The following is a 14,621-nucleotide window of genomic DNA, read 5'->3' on the forward strand; positions in this document are numbered from 1 at the left end:
ATAGACAGGAATATACACAGACATACCCACAGAAGTACACATTTGCACATACAAGTACATGCACACGTACACAAACACACAGACATCCACACACATGTGAGAAAGACAATAGGTAAAATATTAGGATCATGCTGTAGAAAACACAGACAAAACTCACAGAATATCAAGGAAGATGATATCAGAAGGGCAGACAAAGAACAGATGGAAGATAATTTGCAACAAGTTAAAAAATAATGAGTTCATTCTGTGTGATGAAGGGTTCATCCTAAGCAGATTATCACATTGTAGGCAGATTTCCCAAACTCATATTGTGCATTGCCAAATACTTACCCATCACACACTACCTATACTAGAATCTGGGCCTGCGGACAGTTGGCATATATTTACCAAATATTATAATGTTTACTTTTTCCCTTACAGAATCAAATGCCTGTTTTAAAGAAAAGGAAAAATATAGAAAAACAAGAACCACAATCCATTGCCAGAACCCAACATTAAGTATACTAACAGTTGGGTTTTAAAAACATTTTCATTCTAATTTTTAAATCTATACAACAGGTGTTTCATGCCAACTTGTTGGGGCAGCGCTCTCTGAGGTGGGCGGCTTCACAAGTGTGGTCCACTCCAGGTTTTAGAATTTGCCACTTGTTAGAGCCCGGTCAGCCCGAGGTGAAGGAGGAAAAAACGGGAGGAAAATGGCGGCCAAGGCTGCACCGGCGGAGACAGCGCGTACGCAGGGAGTGGGGCTCCGGCCAGGCCGGGCTGGGAATAGAATCTGTCCCCAGCAGCGAGGCTCGCACTGATCCCCTCCCAGTCACGGCCCCTGAAGTGTCTGTGCCCAACCGTGAGGCCGACGCCCAGGAGCCCGCTCCTAAGGCAATGCCGCTGCTGTCGCTGCGGGGAGCTTGCCCGCAGCCTGAAGGCAGAGGGGCCGGAGCTGGAGGCTGAGGGGAAGCTGCTTGAGAGGGTGACGGATCTGAGGCAGCCACGCCTCTCAAGAGTCTGACCTTACCCGCCTTTGCCTGCCTCGCCTCCGAAGCATCCCAGCTCCTGAGGAGTGCGAGGAGACTCGGTATGCCTCCTGCCGCAGCACCTGGGGACTCGTGCCGCCGTCGGGCAGGGGCGGCGAGGGGGGGACTTCTTGGTGTCGCAGCTGACCCCGGGCTCGGAGGTGCAGGTCACGCTGCATTGAGGACGTGCTCATCTTGTCGTCCTTCCTCGGGTAGACGCTCTTCTCCGGGGTCCTCGTGGATCTGTTCAAAAGAGACCATGAAACATTTGGTGCCATAGCCCAACTTTTGGTGGGAAACATATACAGGTCTTCTGGTGATGCTGTTTGGGCTCGCATCCCTGTGACAGTATTTCCCAAAAGGGACTATAAAGATAACCCGTAGCCATGTAGCTTCAACCTCATACATTCCAAGAGGGGACGGAAGTCAAGTGTGAAGTGAATGGTACTGTTCCCAGTGACCTTTTTCCTGCCCTACCTCGTGTGCTAAGCTTGCCTGAAAGCCTGTGGACTTCCAAAACATCACCTCTTTCCCATGAAGGACCACCTTATCCTCCCTGCTCTATCAGAATTCATCTAACCAATCAGTACCTCAGCCCCCTCCTCAGAAAATTAAGCTACCCAAACGAAGATATTTGGGGAAGAACCCACTTCAATAATCCCATTAAACTGTGACCTAGGCAAGTCGTATGTGATAAATGTTTAAAAAAAAATGCTGTTGTTGAAAATAAAATTAGAAAAGGTAGTATTGCAAGTGACTGCTAAATATGACAGTAAAAAACGTAGATATGAAAATGTACCTACTGTGAACAAAAAAGTAAAAACTGGCCATAAAGTGGATGGAAAAACCCAAAATGAAAGCCAGAGACGAAATTCTGTGGTTATGGTTTCAAATACTGCTCACTGAAGAGGCAGAGTAGTAAATGTTTCTGCTCAGGTAGATAGGTCAAAAGCTCAGTTAAGTACTAAAAATCAGCTCCTAGAGTAAGAATATGGATCATGCAAAAGCTCAGGGAATTGTCAAAAATTGCCAAGGAAAAGGCATAAGAGAAGCAAACTGAAGCCTGTACTCCAAAAATGCACATTCGAAAGTCCATTTCATGGGTCAATATCAGAATCCTAGTCAGGTGCCCTTCTGCCCAGGTTTCATTTAAAAACACAGAGGTACAGGAATGAAGAAAATGACTCTTCTCTGAAGACAGGACTCGAGGAAGTGAGTGCAGAGATGGTCCCCAACTCCAGTCTTGCTGCACCTCTATGCGCTCACCAGGTAAAGGCCTTCTGAAAATCAGAGTCCCTGAAAAGGCCGGGAAGAGGCCAGCAGTGAGAGGTTCAGGACCCAACTGAAATGCATGCTCCTGGTGAACTGGATGAACCATAGACATTGGACAAAAAGGGCAGCAAAAGCATTATCTCTGGACTTAAACCAAAAGATATCTGACACTTCCCATGCATCAGTGTGTAGCATTGATAGCATAGATGATTTGAAATCATCCAACTCTGAATGTAGCTCCTCGGAAAGCTTTCATTTTCCTCCAGGCAGTATGCATGCACCTTCCAAATCCTTCACTTCCTTCTCGTCAAAGGAAGAGGAAAATTTCAGTAATTCCTTGAAAATGAATCTTCCAAAATTGTCTCTAAATGCATCATACCACATGGCAGGACCATATGTGTTGGGGACATTGTTTGGGCCAAGATACATGACTTCCCTTGGTGCCAGCCCCTGTTCTTACTAAAGATAACGGCCTTTTAGTCCTGTAGGAGGACTGTATTTTATGGTTCAATTCTCCAGCATTTTTTTTCTCTCTTCTGTACCTTTCTCACTTTTTAGAAAACTTCCAGACACACTTGAATAAGAAGAGAAGGGGCCTGTATTGCAAGGCTATTACAGAGGCAGCTAAAACTGCCAAGCAACTGACCTCTGAAGTAAAGGCTCTGTTGACTGTTTGAAACATAAACACAGTAAGGTAGGCAAGACCATTGGAAGTCGTCATAGATTTTCAGTCTGTTTAGGAATAATTTCTACTACATAACTTGGCCAAATTGGAGAGAGATTGCACTGAATTGGCTATTTTAAAAAATACTTACCTTATAGCCATTTTTAGACTCAGAAGCTTAAACTGAACATGTAATCAAAATTTGGTCTTAAGGAAGTGAGATTTTAGGAATATTTTTCAGTTTTGAAGTCTAAAACCATTCCAAGGCATAGAAACCATAGCCTCAAATTGAAATTGAATTTTCGTGAGGACTGTTAATTGTTATTTGTACCTAATACCATGTGTATGTGTGTGTGTCTATGTAAAGTATAGCCTGTGACTATGGAACATGGACACAGGCTGCATATTGGGGATTGCTGTAAGGGCTGGTGAGGTGCAGGAATAGTGTGGATATTTAACGACTACTTATTTTTAATGTATTTTTATTTCAGTAGCTTGAGGGGTACAATTGGTTTTTGGTTACATGGATGAACTGTGTAGTGGTGAAGTCTAGCATTTTATTGTGCTTGTCACCTGATTAGTGTACATCAAACTGTTGGGGTGATCAGACCCAACACCAGGTCGTGGGGGCAACAAAGTTAGGCAGAGTCAAGGAATTGAGAAAAAAGTTTGAGAAGTAAAGTGGGACCAGGGGGCCATCACAATTGTGGAGGCTGCGAAGGCCCCAAGCTCTGGGAGTTCATGCTATTTATTGGTAATCCAACAAAGAAACAGGTGGTGAGAATGTGGTGGTCAAAAGGGCAGGTGCACGATCTACAGCTGTGATGGTTTAGCATTTATATGGAACATGTTCTGCTACTTGAGATAATGGGAATACAATTGATCCAAGAGCCTAGGAGGGCTAGAAGCAAGGAGCCAGCAAGTCTAGACACATTCCAGAGGACATTATGCAAGCCCTGCCTTAACTTTCTTCCCAACACTCAGCTTTTTCCCAACATCAAACCCAACATGCAGTTTTTCAGTTCTCATTCCCTACCACCTTACCCCCTTCTGAGTCTCCAGTATCCATTATACCAGTCTATATGTCCTTGCGTACCCATAACTTAACTCCCACTTATGAGTGAGAACATGCTGAATCTGGTTTTTGATTCATGAATTACTTCATTTATAATAATGTCCTCAAGTTCCATCCAAGTTGTGCAAAGACATTATTTCATTCTTTTTTATAGCTGAACAGTATTTCATGGTGTGTGTGTGTGTGTGTGTGTGTGTGTGTGTATGTATATATATACACACATCACATATTATTTATCCAGTCATCGGTTGATGGGCACTTAGGTTGGTTCTGTATCTTTGCAATTATGAATCACGCTGTGATAAACAAACATGTGCTGGTGGTGTCTTTTTGATACAGTGGCTTCTTTTCCTTTGGGTAGATAATAGTGGGATTGCTGGATCAAATGGTAGGTCTACTTTTAGTTCTTTGAGAAATTTCAATACGGTTTTCCATAGAGGTTGTGCTAATTTACATTCCCACAAACTGCGTGGAAGCATTCCTTTTTCCTCACATCAACACTAACATCTATTGTTTTTTAACTTTTTAGTAATGGCCATTCTAGTTGGGGTAAGGTGGTATTTTAACGCTTTAATTTGCATTTCCCTGATGATTATTGATGTTGAGGAGTTTTTTTCATGTTTGTTGGCAAATTGTATATCTTCTTTTGAGGAATCTCTAGTCATGTTCCTTGCCTACTTTTAAATGGGATTATTTTGTTTTTCTCTTACTGATTTGTTTGAGATCCTTATAAGTTCTGGATATTTGTCCTTTGTCGGATACATTGTTTACAAACATTTTCTCCCATTCTGTGGGTTTTCTGTTTACTCTGATGATTTTTTTTTCTTTTTCTATTTTTTTTTTTGCTATACAAAAGCTTTTGTTTAATAGGCCCCATTTACTTATTTTTATTTTTGTTGCCTTTGCTTTTGGGGTCTTACTTATTAATTCTTTGCCTAGGCCAATGTCCAGAAGAGTTTTTCGTAGGTTTTCATCTAGAATTTTTATGGTTTTAGATCCTAAATTTAGATCTTTAATCCATCTTTAGTTAATTTTTTATGTGGTGAGAGATAAAGATCCAGTTTCATTCTTCAATATGTGGCTATCCAATTTTCCCAGCACTGTTTATTGAATATAGTATCCTTTTCCCAGGTTATATTATTGTATGCTTTGCCAAAGATCAGCCAGTTGTAGGTATTTGGCTTTATTTATTGGTACTCTATTATGTTCCATAGGTCTATGTAACTACTTTTATACCAGTACCATGCTGTCTTGGTTACTGTAGCCTTGTAGTATAATTTGAAGTTGGATCATGTTATGCCTCTAGATTTCTTCTTTTTGCTTAGGATTTCTTTGGCTATTTAGGCTCATTTTTGGCTCCAGATGAATTTTGGGATTGTTTTTCTAAATCTGTGAAAAATACTATTGTTATTTAATATTTTTATTAGAATTGCATGAATCTGTAGATTGCTTTGGGAAGTATGGTCATTTTCACAATATGGATTCCCCCAATTGATGACCATGGGATGTATTTCCATATGTTTGTGTCATCTATGATTTCTCTCAGCAGTGTTTTGAAGTTCTCCTTATAGAGATTGTTCATCTCCTTAGTTAAGCATATTCCTCGGTATTTTATTTTTTTCTAAATATTGTAAAAGGGATTGAGTACTTGATTTGAATCTCAGCTATGTCATGGTTGGTGTATAGCAGTGCTACTAATTTGTACATTGATTTTGTAACCAGAGACTTTCGTGAAATCATTGATCAGATCTAGGAGTCTTTTGGAGAAGTCTTTAGGGTTTCTAGTTACAAGATCATATCATCAGCAAACAGAGTTTGACTTTCTCTTTCCCAATTCTGAAGTCCTTTATTTATTTCTTTTTCCTGATAGCTCTGGCTAGGACTTCCAGTGCTATGTTGAATAGAAGTGGTGAAAGTGGGCATCCTTGTCTTGTTCTGGTTCTTAGGGGGAATTCTTTCAACTTTTCTATGTTCAGTATGATGTAGGCTGTGAGTTTTTTATATATGGATTTTATTATCTTCAGGTGTGTTCTTTCTGTGCCTAGTTTGTTGAGGATTTTTATCACAAAACAATGCAGGATTTTATTGAATGCTTTTTCTGCATCTACTGAAGTGATCATATGGTTTTTGGTTTTAATTCTGTTTGTATAATGTACTTAATTTATTATCTTGTGTATATTGAATCATCCATGCATCCCTGGAATGAAACCTACTTGATTATGAAGAATTACTTTTTTGATGTGCTGCTGGATTTAGTTAACTAGTATTTTGTTGAGGATTTTTGCATCTATATTTATCAGGGATATTGGTTTGTAGTTTCCATTTTTTGTTATCTCCTTTCCTGGCTTAGTATCAAGGTGATACTGGCTTCATAGAATGAGTTAGGGAGGATTCCATCCTTTTCAATCTTTTGGAATAGTTTCAGTAGAATTGGTACCAGTTCTTCTTTGAATGTCTGGTAGAATTTGGCTGTGAACCCATCTGGCCCTGGGCTTTTTGTGTGTGTGTTGGCAGTTTGTTTTTTCAATTACTGATTTGCTCTCACTGCTTGTTATTTGTCTCTTCAGGATTTCTATTTCTTTCTGATTCCAGCTAAAGAGGTTCTAAATTTATCCATTCCTGCTAGATTTTCTAGTTTTGCATGGAGGTGTTTATGTATACTTGAATGACCTTTTGTATTTCTGTGGTGTCAGTTGTAATGTGTCCATTTTTATTTGTTGCAGGAAGTCAGGGACTCCGATGGGAGGGACTGGCTGAAGCCATGGCAGAAGAACATAAATTGTGAAGATTTCATGGACATTTATTAGTTCATCAAATTAATGCTTTTATAATTTCTTACGCCTGCCTTTACTGCAGTCTCTGAACATAAATTGTGAAGATTTCATGGACACGTATCACTTCCCCAGTCAATACCCTTGTGATTTCCTGTGCCTATCTTTACTTTAATGTCATAATCCCATCATCTTCATAAGCTGAGGAGTATGTATGTCACCCCGGGACTCTGTGATAATTGCATTAACTGTGCAAATTGTTTGTAGAGCATGTGTGTTTGAACAATATGAAATCTGTGCACCTTGAAAAAAGAACAGGATAACAGCAATGTTCAGGGAACAAGGGAGATAACCTCAAACTCTGACTGCCAGTGAGCCGGGTGGAACAGAGCCATATTTCTCTTCTTTCAAAAGCAAATTGGAGAACTATTGCTGAATTCTTTTTCTCAGCAAGGAACATTCCTGAGAAAGAGAATGCGTCCCTGAGGGGAGGCCTCTAAAATGGCCACTTTGGGGGCAGCTGCCTTTTACAGTCATAAACAAAGGGATGAAATAAGCCCCGGTCTCCCGTAGCACTCCCAGGCTTATTAGGATGAGGAAATTCCTGCCTAATACATTTTGGTTAGACTGGTTGTCTGTTCTCAAACCCTGTCTCCTGATAAGATGTTATTGATGACAATGCATGCCCGAAAGTTCATTAGCAATTTTAACGTCGCCCCATCCTGTGGTCCTGTAATCTTGCTCTGCCTCCATTTGCTTTGTGATATTTTATTACTTTTTGAAGCATGTGATCTCTGTGACCCACACCCTATTCGTACACTCCCTCTCCTTTTGAAAATCATTAATAAAACTTGCTGGTTTTACGGCTCAGGGAACATCACAGAACCTGCCGACATGTGATGTCTCCCCTGGACACCCAGCTTTAAAATTTCTGTCTTTTGTACTCTTTCCCTTTATTTCTCAGACCACCCAATGCTTAGGAAAATAGAAAAGAACCCACATTGAATATCAGGGGTGGAGTTTCCCCAATATCTATTTCTCATTGAGCTTATTTGAATATCTCTTCTATTCTTGGTTAACATAGCTAGTAGTCTATCAATTTTGTTTATCCTTTCAGAGAACCAGCTTTTTGTTGCATTGATCTTTTGTATTTTTTTGTTTCAATTTCATTTAGTTCTATTGTTATCTTTGATATTTATTTTCTTCTGCTAGCTTTGAGTTTGGTTTGTTCTTTTTTCTCTAGTTCCTTGAGGTGTGACATTTGCTTGTCAGTTTGTCAGTTTGTGATCTTCCAGACTTTTTGATGTAGGCATTCCGTGCTGTTAACTTTCCTCTTACCACTGTTTTTATTGTATCCCACAGGCTTGATAACTTTTGTCACTAGTGTCATTCATTTTGATAATTTTTTAAATTTCTATTTTGATTTTATTTTTAATCCAGAAATAATTTAGGAGCAGATTGTTTAATTTCCATGTACATGTATAGTTTTGAGGGTTTCTTTTGGAATTGATTTCTAATTTTATTCTGCTCTGCTCTGAGAAGATATTGGCTATTATTTCAATTTTTAAAAATTTATTAAAACTTGTTTTGCAACCCATCATATGATCTATCTTGGAGAATGTTCCATGTGCTGGTAAGAAGAATGTATAGTTCACAGTTCTTGGGTAAAGTGTTCTGTAAGTATCTGTTAGATTCCATTTGTTCTAGAGTGCAGTTTAAGTTCAGTATATCTTTGTTGACTTTCTGCCTTGATGATTTGTCTAGTGCTGTCAGTGGGGTGTCAAAGTGCTCCACTATTACTGTGTTACTGTCTATCTCTTTTCTTAGGCTTAGTAGTAATAGCTTTATGAATCTGGGAGCTCTACAGTTAGGTGCATATATAGTTAAGATTATTAATATATTTGTGTTGAATTGATCCTTTTATTATTATATGACTTTGTCTTTTTTTTTTTGCTTAAATAATTATTGTTGCTTTAAAGTCTGTTTTATCTAGGAATAGCAATTTCTGTCACTTTGGTTTATATTTACATGAAATATCTTTTTCCACCCCTTTATCTTGAGTCTGTAAGGATCCTTTACATTTTAGATTTGTCTCCTGAAGATAGCAGATATTTGGTTTGTGATTCTTAAAAATCCATTCTGCTAATTTGTATCTTTTAAATTGAACATTTAGGCCATTTACATTCAATGTTAATATTAAGATGTGAGGTAATGTTCCAGTGATCATGTTGTTACCTAGTGACTTTGTTTCCTTCATTGTGTTATTGTTTTGCAAGCCATTTGCATTTTATGCTTCCAGTGGTTCCATTCTGTTATGTTCCAACCTTTTGTTTCAAGATATGTAACTCCTTTTAATGTTTATTGTAGGGCTAGTTGGGCATTGACAAATTCCCTCAGCCTTTGTTTGTTTGAGAAAGGCTATTTCTTCATCATTTATGACACTTAATTTTGTTGGATACAGAATTCTTGGCTGACAATTATTTTGTTTATGGAGACTAAAGATAGGACCCCAAATCCTTCCTAGGCTTGTAAGATTTCTGCTGAGAAATCTGTTAGTAGTTCGATAGATTTTCTTTTAGAGATTACCTGATGTTTTTGTCTCACTGCTCTTAAAATTATTTTCTTTACGTCGACTCCAGATAGTCTGATGATTATATGCCTTGGTGATTTCTCTTTTTTTTTTTTGTTTTTGCAACGAATCTCCTAGAAATCATTTGAGCTCCTTATATTTGAATGTCTAAATCTCTAGGAAGACCCAGTAAATTATACTCGATTATTATTTCAAATAGGTTTTCCAAACTTTTTGCGTTTTCTTCTCCCTCAGGAACATGTATAATTCTTAGGTCTGGCCAGTTTACATAATTCCATATTTCTTGGAGACTTCGTTCACTTATTTTCAATATTTTTTTAAAAAATTTTTTGTCTGGTTGAGTTAATTCAAAAGCCTCATCTTTGAGCTCTGAAATACTTTCTTCTACTTGGTTTAGTTTGTTTTTAAAACTTTCCACATCATTTCATAGTTTCCTAAATGTGTCTTTCATTTCCAGAAGTTCTATTTCTTTTTCTCTGAAATATCTATTTCTTTAAGAAGTTTTTCATTCATATCCTGAATTGTTTTAAATATTTTTAATGTTGACTTTCACCTTTCTCTGTATGTCCGTAAGTAACTTAATAACCTTTTGAATTCTTTATCTGGTATTTTAAATATTTCATCTTTATTTGGATCCACTGCTGGAGAGTCCAGAAAGATAATTCTGGTAATGTGAAAAACAGGGTTCTGTAACATCCCCTGAAGATCACACTAACTCACCAGCAATGGATGCACTAAGCCTCACAAATATGCTAAAGGATTAACTGAGAGTGACAAAACCAACATTTAAAATACGGATACAGTGGCTCACTCCTGTAATCCCAGCACTTTGGGAGGCCAGGTGGGTGGATTGGATCACAAGGTCAAGAGATCGAGACCATCCTGGCCTCATGGTGAAACCTGGTCTCTACTAAAAATACAAAAATTAGCTGGATGTGGTGGCACATGCCTGTAGTCCTAGCTACTTGGGAGGCTGAGGCAGGAGAATTGCTTGAACCCAGGAGGCGGAGGTTGCAGTGAGCCGAGATCCTGACACTGCAAGACTCCATCTCAAAAATAAATAAATAAATAAATACACTATTGTTTATTTAAACACATATAAATATAATCAATTCTATAGTGACACATAAAATACTTCTATGTGTATTCTCAGTAAGAAGGGTGAAAAACTATTTTCTCTGTTTACATAGGCTCTGGCTTGGAGTAGGGAGGACAGTGGGATGCTAAAGACAGTACCTGAGTTAAGATTATTAGGATCTGATATGCAGGGTAGGTTTGATTGTAACAATTTCTCTCTTTTTTTTTTCCATCTGAGAATACCTTGATTTTTCTTCCAGTCCTGAAAAATATTTTGCTGACTATAGAGTTCTGGGTTAGTAGTTTATTTTTTTTTTCAGTTCTTAGAAAATGTGTCACTTCCTTCTAACCTCTGTGGTTTCTGATAAAAAAATCCATTGTAATTCAAATTATTTTTCCCTAGAGATAAAGTGTAGTTTCTGTCTCACTGCTTTCAAGATTTTTCTTTGTCTTTATTTTCCAAAGTTTGAGCATTATGTGTTTTGCTGTGATTTCTTTGAGTTATACTGTTGTCATTCATCCAGCTTCTTGATTATGTAGATTTGTTTCTTTTGCCAAATTTGGAAATATTTTTCACATATTTCTTTAAGTTTTTAGCTCCACATTCCTTATTCTCTTCCCCTAGAACTCTGATGACACAAATGTTAGCTCTTTTCTTTTTGTCCCACAAGTCCCTCTGACTGTGTTTATTTTATATTTTTAGTATATTTTCTTTCTGTTGCTCACATTTGACAATTTATATTTTCTATTTTCAAGTCCATTAGTTGTTTTGTCTTCCCTCTCCATTTTGTTTTTGAACACATCCATTTATATTTTTAAAAACAATCATATTTTCATTTCTTAAATTTCTATCTAGTATTCTTTATATCTTCTCTCTCTTTGCTGAGATGTCCTTTTTTTTTTTTTCTGCTGAGTCTTTATGTGTTTTAATTGGTCGAAGCATGTTCATAATTGCATATTGAAGCAATTTTATAATGGTTGCTGTAAAGTCTTTGTCAGTTAATCCTAATATCACTCTCATCAGCGTTGACTTCTATTAATATTTTCTTCATTCACTTTGAGAATTTTCTAATTCTTAAAGTAATCAGTGACTTTTGTTTGAAACTTGGAAGCTTCTATTATTATGTGTGAGACTCTGGATCTTATTTAAATCTTTGTTTTAGCTGACTTCTTTGACACCACTCTTTCAGGGGACAGTTGGAGAGGGGGAATCAGTGCTGTTGCTTTGTAAGTGCTGTTAGGTGAGAGAGGAAATCTAGGCTCCCTACTCAGCCTAATAACATCTGGGGAAAGTTTCTCATTACTGCTGGGCAGAGATGGGAATTCTGGCTCCCCAGGTGAAATCCACTTATACTTTTCTGGCTAAGATGGCTAGGAGTGTCTCTTTACTGCTCCCACATTCCTCTACTGACACCGTGGAGAGAGTGACCTCATTTGTCAAGGAGGTGGTGAGAATACTGACTCTCCACTAACTCCTTCAGGCACCACCCTCAGCAGATAGAGGAGGGGACACCTTATTATTACTATTAATAGATGGGAGTAGATAGCCAGATTTTCTTTCTGACTTTGTTGATGAGGAAGGGGATAAGACTACCATTTTTCTTTTGACGTTTGGCTTGAGTCAAGCAGTTATTGCTGAAGGTTTCTTGCTAAGCTGCCCATTCTGTTTTCTTTCTTTTCTTTTTTTTTTTTTTTTGTTGTTATTGGTGTTGTTTTGTTTGTTTAGGAAGAGTAAGATTTTTCTGTGGCTTTCATTTTATTTCACTTTTCCCGTGTCTGTTGGATTGCCAGCTTCTTCAGCTCCAAGTCTGGGATACATGTGAGGAACTCACCATCATGGTGTTCTTTGCGCCCTTATGTTCCTAGCTGCTAGCTGTTCTGACTTTTGTTTTTTTCCTATTTATCAGGTTTGCTCTGTTTGCTTTTGTGTAACAATGCCAGGGTTTTTAGTTGTACATTGTGGAAGAATAGGGAAATGTTTGCCTACTCCATTTTCTCACATGACAGAATTGGGCAAATAGATTTTGAGAAAAGAATTTGAGTTTATTAATGGAAAAGCAGAAGGCTGAAAAGTTACTTAGTCTGAACGTCAATTGAAACTCTGTGCAGAGATTGGTAATCAGTCATCTTCATTTTCACTCAGAATTATCAAGAAACAGACTGAAAGCTGTATATTAAATCACAGTAACAATTATCTGACCAGTTTCTTTAAGAGGAATTTGTTAAATAGTCTTTGTCAGCAATTCCTACAAATAGAACAGGTTTTCATTGGATTCTGCTTAAATAATCCAAATCAAGTTGTAACTTGAAGAAGACTTTTAAGATATTTTTCAATCCTTTATTGATATAGGTAATAATAAATCTCTTAACATGTTATAAGTGTTAATAGGCATTTAGTTGCTTTACTGAAGATCTTCTGTGTGGGTAACATTGCCTTTAAAGTAATAATTTTAAAGGGAACTTGAGTTTATTTTATTTCCTTATATTTCTTTCAAAGGGTAAATAGTTCCAGCCCTAGAATAGAAGTGCATAATTTCCTGGGACTCCTCAGATGAGTAGCCAAAGGGAGAACTGCTTGACTACATAAAATTTAACATATTTTTAAGCAAAATCATACATATCCAAATGTGGGTTCTGGCAGTTTGGGATGTCATGTCACTATGAGGAATTCCCAAAGGGACTCTGAAACGCTTATGGAATTACTGTGTTACAGCAGTAAACACAGTAGGCATAATTTCTCTATAGTCATAACAAAGTATGATCTGTGTGATATACTTTGTGTAGTAAGTAATACGAGTGTAATATAACAAGACTAATTTTGCTTACTTTTTAACTGCACCATGTGATAAAATATAGCCAAATTGTAATTATTTTCATGAAAATATAGATAAATTCCAACATTTAAAAAACCTGTAATTTGTTGTAAACTTTGAAGCTATGCATGTGATGTGTTCTTGTTTATTATATATAATCAATTATGAGAAAGTTAAAAAATAACCAAATATTCTAGGAAATAATTGTCTTTTTGTGTGTGAAGAAACCAATCATCCAAAAAAATATTTCCAAGAAATATGTCCTGCCATGTTAAACTAAGCATTTGCATTGTTTAATTCAGTAGTTGCAAATCCCAGGTTCATGGACCGAGATTCTATCTGTTGGTGCACCTTAATCTGCTACTGTGTTCCACAGTTATTGAATATACCCTTATCTGACATCATCCCTTAGAAAATGCAGCTTGTGAACACCAGATGAGAAAATATACTTGAATAACAGGAAAATCTAAATCTACTCATACTGGACCAGTAACACTAATTTTATTTTTTATGTCGAGAAAATTTGCACAATTAAATGGAATAGCTGAGGTTTGTATAAATGGTAAATACAATGAGACACTTAACAAAGTCTCTGGTCCTAATCTGTTATAGGCATCTGCCCCCAGAACACATCCACTTGTGTAAGATACTGTTTGCTTAAGTTAGTATCCAAAAGTGTAATACTATCCTTTTTAAAATTTTCCACATTATGTATATTTTCACTTTACCTAATCCACTTGGCCTTAACTCACAGTTTAAATTAATATTCATTGAGCGCATATACTGTCTAAGACAGTGTACTATTTCTACAAGACATATAGGGATGAAGTACACGCAGAGCCTGACTTCAAGAATTCCAGTAAGTGAGCCTCCAAACCCCACACCACCTTAGTGTACATTTATCTCTCATTCTAAACACAAAATGAAAGGAACCAGGAAAAATGAAAATCTATTAGCACTAAGAGAAGAGGCTACACAATAGCTGAGTAGGTCTGGGTAAAGAAGCTGTTTTGGATTGATGAGAATGAGCCCAACTGATTCCCTTACAAGAAAGTCTAAACCACAGATCTTGTTTTAATCGTTCTGATAGCCTCGGGGGATTCCTAACTGGGGAATCCTAAACCCCTAATGAAATACTTTCTTAGACTGAAATGATGTTGAGCCCTGAATGGGTAATGCCATTAGGCTTGAGAATCTATTTGTTGCCATAGCCCATTACCAAGTGAATAATTGTGCAAGGGAGAATCACAAACACAGCTTGGAAGGAAAAAGGAGAAAAAAATAAAGAGAAAGGACACAAGTTATGGCCTTAACTTGACTAGTAGAACCTCAGAGGAAATATTCTTGGT

The 14,621-nt window shown here is 37.5% G+C and overlaps 1 pseudogene; it reads left to right on the top strand.

Moving 5' to 3' along the window:
• The first annotated feature begins 1,396 nt into the window (after positions 1-1,396).
• The window catches only part of LOC123566780 (PWWP domain-containing protein 2A pseudogene), a 28,370-nt pseudogene continuing 15,145 nt past the window's right edge, over positions 1,397-14,621 (top strand).

Source organism: Macaca fascicularis, chromosome 17, assembly GCF_037993035.2.
Source record: "Macaca fascicularis isolate 582-1 chromosome 17, T2T-MFA8v1.1".
Classification (NCBI taxonomy): domain Eukaryota; kingdom Metazoa; phylum Chordata; class Mammalia; order Primates; family Cercopithecidae; genus Macaca; species Macaca fascicularis.